Raw genomic sequence first — 6,547 nt, 5'->3', positions numbered from 1 at the left:
GGGATAAATAAAATTCAGAATTTCAGTGTCCATCAAATCGTTTTGGAACACAGCCCTACCTATTCACTTATAATTGTCTATACCCGCTTTTGGGCCACCATGAAAGCTGAGTAGGCGTGACAGAGTCATTTAAAGCCCCCAAACCTAAAATATTTACCATCAAGCCCATTATGATGTGTGCCAGCTTCTGCTTTAGACTTCCTGTTCCCCGTGAACCTCTTACTTGGTAAGTCTCCTGCCTGGCCTCCCTGCTCAGACCTCACTGGAACCTCCAATTCTGGCCTCACTTCCCAGGCTTTTTTGAGATGCCTTGGTCTTGGCACCTCATCTCGTACCCACAACCTCTGACACCCTGCCTCAGAGCACAGTAGTATTAAAAATAGATTTGTAAGTCCAAGTCCAGTAACATTTGATTTGCCGAAGGAGAAAAATGATCTCTTTCTGCCTCATGGCTCTTCTTGGCTTAATTAACACATGAGCTGCTAACGAAGACAAGCAAGGCTCCATCACATGATAGGGTGTTTGTGCTGGCCACGTTTGTCACAGCTGTTCTCCACGATGCTCACGGAGCTGAAGCGTCCCTCTGCAGGGTGGCCCAGCAGCAAAGCAGCTGGTTATGTGAGAGCTAAAATAGACGGAAAAGACAATCGCCTTGCAAATCCGTCTTCTTGATGCTAAGAAAAGGCTTAATTTCCTATGGAGAACCAAAGGATACAAAAATATGATAATTATTTTTGGGGACTCGCTGTGTTCCAGCTACTATGCTTAGAATTTTATTGCCATTGTCACACTCAATCACTGAAATCTCTCCATGAAGTAGGCAGCGTGCTTATTTTCCCGATGTGAAAATGAGGCAAGGTCGGGCCATACAGACAGTAATGACAAACCTAGGTTCAGGGCTCGTGTCTCCCGGACATCAGAGCCTGTGGCAGTGACCTCTGCATTTCACTGCCTCCTCAAAGCCACTTACGGATCTGGTTAAGACAAGCAGAAATGTGTTCTGCAAACCCTAATAAAATAGGGCCACGTGTACATGGGTTATGGGGGATGGTGAGGAAAAGAAAGAACGATAGATCTAGTGGAATCGTACAGTCTAGATTTTGTAAAAGGAAAATTTTACTGCTATTACCCACTACACAGTGGAATTCAGTACACAATGAGCCTGTCTAGAGTCTCACCCAAAGAATTATTCCTCAAATGTCTGAAAGAACTTCCTATGCCTATCAGCTACACTGAAAAGACAGTGAGGTTCCAGTGTGTTCAGGCACAGCCCACGGCTTAGGTACAATGGGAAGGCAGGTCAAGGTTCTGCCAGTCATCTAGTCCAGTCCATTCCTTTTACAGACTTGGAGATTGGGGCCCAAAATGGGAAGGTGACATGCCCGATGTTATACAGCCGTTACCGGAGAGCAGATTCTTGTCTAGTTGCAGAAAGAATTCAGAGATGAGACTTCAAAAAAAGCACAGGGAGGATTTATAAAGTGACAGGACCCTCTCAAGGAGAGAGTAAGCAGACTCAGGTGAGTAGCTTCACTGAGTTTCTTTGACAAGTTGGTTACATGGGGTGTAAAAATGAAAGCGCAGAATATCCATTGGAGAGGGAGGGGTTTGGGGTCATATTTCCTGATTTTCATCCCAGCTCCATCTTCCCAAGGGGAAGAGGGATTTCTGTCCTTATTTAGTCTGGAGCAGAAGTGTCACGGCATCAGTGCATGATGGGTGCTTCTTATCTGCAAGGCTAATTTTATAGTAATGAGGGCATAATGAGCAAAAAGTTACATATAGTTGCCAGAGATTCCTACCTTTTCCCACCTTTCTTTGTCTGCCTTCAGGACATTTATCATCCTAAAATGTGTAGTTTCCTCACAGTCCAGAGGTTCCTGCTTTTCTTTATCTGCCCAAGGACCCCCCATTGTTTATAAGACATATACAAATGGTCCCACCGTTTGTCCTGTGTCCCCCTTTCTCTGCTCATATCTAGATATCTGCCTGCTCTAATGCAACTATTAGAGGCAAGTGCCAATTGAGTGGCATTTCCATTCCATTCCATCATGAACCACGCACAACAAAGTGGCGAGAGTGCAGACTTGATGTGCACTGACCGAAGTGAGCAACCCCTGTGGAGCTGGCCTGATGGCTGCTTGTCAGCAGATCTTCTGCTGACGCTCTCCGCATCTCCAGGAGGGCAGAGATGTTGTTCCTTCTAATTGACACCTTAACTCAAGTCCGTTCATCTTCCACCAAAGATAATTACCAGTGGCACAGGGCTTTCTACTCTACAAAGCACTTTTGCAACAATGGTTATTGTTTATATCTAACAGAAGAAAATCTGAGGGAAGAGAAATGGACCACCTGGATCTAGGTCATCCAACATGGTAAGACCCTTCCTTCCACCTGGAAATGACTCCCAGTAAAGAAGAAAGAACATTATCACAGCTTCTCTGGTTCCTCCAGAGAAGCATGCTCCTTTCTTCCTCGGGACTTTTGCCAAAAATAAAGTGCTTGTGCCACAGTGGCAGAGTTGAGTAGGTGTGATGGAGATGCATAATATCCAGCAACCTAAAATATTTATTATCCAGACCATTACAGACGAAGTCTTTCATGAGCTTAAAACCTATGCATAAGTCAGCTATTATTTCAAATCCCTTATAAACTAAACCTCTCAATTTCCCAAATTGACTTGAAATGGATTCTCTCGTACTTCCATTAGCAAAGTTCTTAAGAACAGGAAGGTCTTACTATATTTCTCCATCCAACACATATGGTTGCACTCCTGAAATAGCCAAGAAATATTTTGAGAGGGTTTTGAGAAATCCTCACAGCAACCCCATGAGACGGGCATTGCCATCCCCCTGTTGCACGTAAGTAAATGGAGGTTCTTTAATGATTAGGTAATTTACTAAATGTCACAGTAAGTAAGTGGCAAAGTCAGAACTTAACTAGTTTGCCCAGCATTTTGCTGCTTCTCTCTCTTTTGGTGTATCATTAAATCCTCATGACAATTCAGCAAGATTATTGGTCAGGAAGAACGACCCATTCTTTTCATTTTACCCAAGAGGAAACTAAAGCACAGAGAACCAAAATCTCTTGCTCAACTCACATAGCAAACTGGAGGATTCAGATCTGGGTTTTCTGATTAAATTCTGTAGCTCCTCCTGCTGTTTTATTAAATGCCCCCCAGACATCTTCATATCTACTAATTCTAACAAATAATATTTCTTTAGGAAATGATTGCTATAGATACAGAGATACGTCTCTGGAATCCTGTTATCCTCTGCGTCTAAATTATGTACATATTGTTTATGATTGAGGTGGCGATGAGCGGAAAGCTTTCTGCCATGGGCAACATAACAACTATCCCAGTCGGAGTTCTTCATTTTGAGGTTTCTCTGGAGATTTAATTTTCACTCTGTACCCATTAAAAAGTGTTCTGGCTGCTCATATAATAATTCCAATACCTTTGTAATAATATTTCTCTTTCATTTCCTTGCAAATGGGGGTGCATTGCTCAAACAGACTATTTTTATTTACCTTGTGAATCACATATGGGAAGAACAGAGCCAATTTGAAAGCAGCACAGTATTTCCTTGGGACCTCTCACTGAGGGGGTTACATGGCGCATCAGACTTGCTGGCAGATGAAACACAGAGGGACTCGCTGATGCACCAAAGCCCGCTCTGGGAAGTCTGCTTCAGTGGGAGACTGCAAACAAGCCATTATTTTGTCAGTTGGAACAAAAGCCCTGACTAAAAATTAAAATACATTCTGTACTGATAAATATACCACTGCCTAATTACTTGCAAGATTTATATTTTGTGATGTTAATTTCTTCATAATGCTTTTTTTTAACTCCCTATAAACCAGAACACAATGAGCTTGACAGTGACAAATTTCAGTAAATGTTTGGTTGTCCCTTTTATTAGACACATCAGCTCCTGATTATTAATGTTTTAAAATACTTAAAACACTTCATGATAAGAGAACTATGTCTTTTCCATCAAATGGCTTTCATTGTAGGAAGTGTGTATTTCGAGACACCTAATTATGACTATTTTAAAATTTATTTTCTGCCAACTGGATCTTCAGATTTGCCACTATCCAAATTTCCTCAACATTCACATACATACGCACAACCATAACATAAAGAAACAAAAACACTAAGATAAATAAAACAAAGAAAAATCAAATAATAGCTTCCAGTAGCTTCAAGGATTTTTTTTTTTTTTTTTTTTTTTGAAGGCTGGAGTGGAAGGGGAAATAGGAGGCATGATTAAAGGGAGATCATGAAAATACATGGAGAAGTGAAGTCAGCAAAATCGGTGGAGTGGGCAGTTCCAAGGGCACATGCTCCATAGAAACATTTAAAAAACTGACCAAAAACTGTCCGAATCAAATTTGTCACAACACCGGGAAACATGCAAAAGGTGAGCAACTAAGTGAACGCTGAATCAAGAAAAAGGCGGCTTGAAACCGGCAGGAAAGCACGGTGGTATTTCTGTTGTCACTGTTCTTACTCCTCCTGCCTCCCCAGCCCTCCCAGGCCCCCGGCTCATCGTGGTCCTGAAGACAGCAGCCCACACGCCCAGTGAGGGATTCTGAGCCCTGGTTCTGGTGGGTGCAGAGCAAATCTTGTTTGCAAATAATTGTTTGTCCGCTCCAACCTGCTCTGGGGCTAAATGAACACCTGATGCAAGGGGCTTGTCTTTGCTTCACCTAATTTGGAACTCAGGGCATAAAAGCCCCAGGCGTCCCTCAAAAATGTTTTAAATAAAACTAACGACTCACAGCCACCTGGGGCAAAAGGCTATGGTTGAGGCATAAAGGCCTAAAGGCTGGAAGGAAAGGCTTGGGTAGAGAGTACACAAACACAGACACACACAAGAAAAGGAGAAGGAAATCAATGGTACACTACAGAATATGAATTAAAGGTGTATAAGCTAAACTCTAATAAAAGGGGAGATATGAGCAGAATCAATAGAGAAACATGATCCAAGGTAGGCTGTTTCACAAGAGACTCACTTTAGACCCAAAGATCCTATAGGTATAAAGTAAAAGGATGGAAAATATTTTATGAAAATAGTAACCGAGAGAGTTGAGTTGGCTATACTAATACCATACAAATAGACCTTAAGTCAAACACTGTTACACAATACAAGGAAGGACATTATATATTGATAAAAGTGTCAATTTATCAAAAGGATGTAACAGTTAGAAATACATGTGCACATAACAATAGAGCCCCAATATACATAAAACAAATATTGACAGATTTGAAGGAAGAAATAGACATTCTACAATAATAGTGGGAGATTTCAAGATCCCACTTTCAATAGTAGATTAAACATCTAGAAAGAAGATATAAAGAAGATCAATAAGGAAAAAGAAAATTAAAACAATACTATAAGCTACCTAGACAAAATAAACGAATATAGAACACTCCACCCATCAACAGCAAAAGCAAAATAGACATTTTTCTCAAATTCACAGGGAAATTTCTTCAGGCTAGACCATACATTAGGCCACCAAAAAAAAAAGTCTCAATAAATTTTAAAAGATTGAAATAATACAAAATATCCTTTCTGAGCAAAATTAAATGAATCTAGAAATAAGTAACTGAGAAAAACTTTAAAAATTCACAAAGAATTTGACACAACATTCTAAAATGACTATAACTCAATAAAAAAATTAAATCAATCAATAAATAAATTAATCAATTAAAAAGATTCCATTACGGCAAAAAAAAATTCACAAATACGTGGACATTAAACAACACGTTCTTAAACACCAAATTGTTAAAATAAAAAAACGAAAAAATAGGAACTACTTTGAAATGAATAAAAATTAAAATACTACATACCAAACCATAAGGGTACAGAAAGTCAGGATAAGAGGGAAATTTGTAGCTGTAAGCTATATAAACACATGAAAAGAGGCTTAAATCAACAACCCAAATTTACACCCTAAGAACTAGGGAAAGAAAAAACAAAACTGACTAAACTGAAAGCTATCAAAGAAGAAGGAAAAAGAACAGAGATAAATGAATTTGAAAATAAAAAGTAATAGAATCAGTGAAATTGAAAACTGTTCCATTTACATTAAAATCAAAGAGAATAAAATATGAATAAATTTAACCAGGGAGGTGCAAAGACTTTTATATTGTAAAGTACTAAACATTACTGAAAGAAATTAAAGAAGATCTAAATAAATGGAAAGACATCCCACATTCATGAATTGGAAGACCTAATATTGTTACGTTGGCAATATTACTCAAGGTGATGTACAGATTCAATGCAATCTTTATAAAAGTTCCAATGTTCTTTTATGCAGAGATGGAAAAGCTTACCCCCAAATTCACATACAATTACAAGGAGACCTGAATAAGTAAAAACGATATTGAAAAAGAAGAACAAAGTTGAAGGACTCACACACACATCCCTACTTCAAAACTTGTTAAAAAGCTACATTAACCAGAATAGTGTGGTCCTGGCAAAATATTAGGCATAGAAACCAACAGAGCAGAAGTGAGATTTCAGGAAAAAACACATTT

This window comes from Camelus bactrianus, chromosome 28 (genome assembly GCF_048773025.1).
Source record: "Camelus bactrianus isolate YW-2024 breed Bactrian camel chromosome 28, ASM4877302v1, whole genome shotgun sequence".
In the NCBI taxonomy this organism is placed as follows: Eukaryota; Metazoa; Chordata; class Mammalia; order Artiodactyla; family Camelidae; genus Camelus; species Camelus bactrianus.
The sequence above is the reverse complement of the archived record's forward strand: the minus strand, read 5'-3'. Positions refer to the sequence as shown.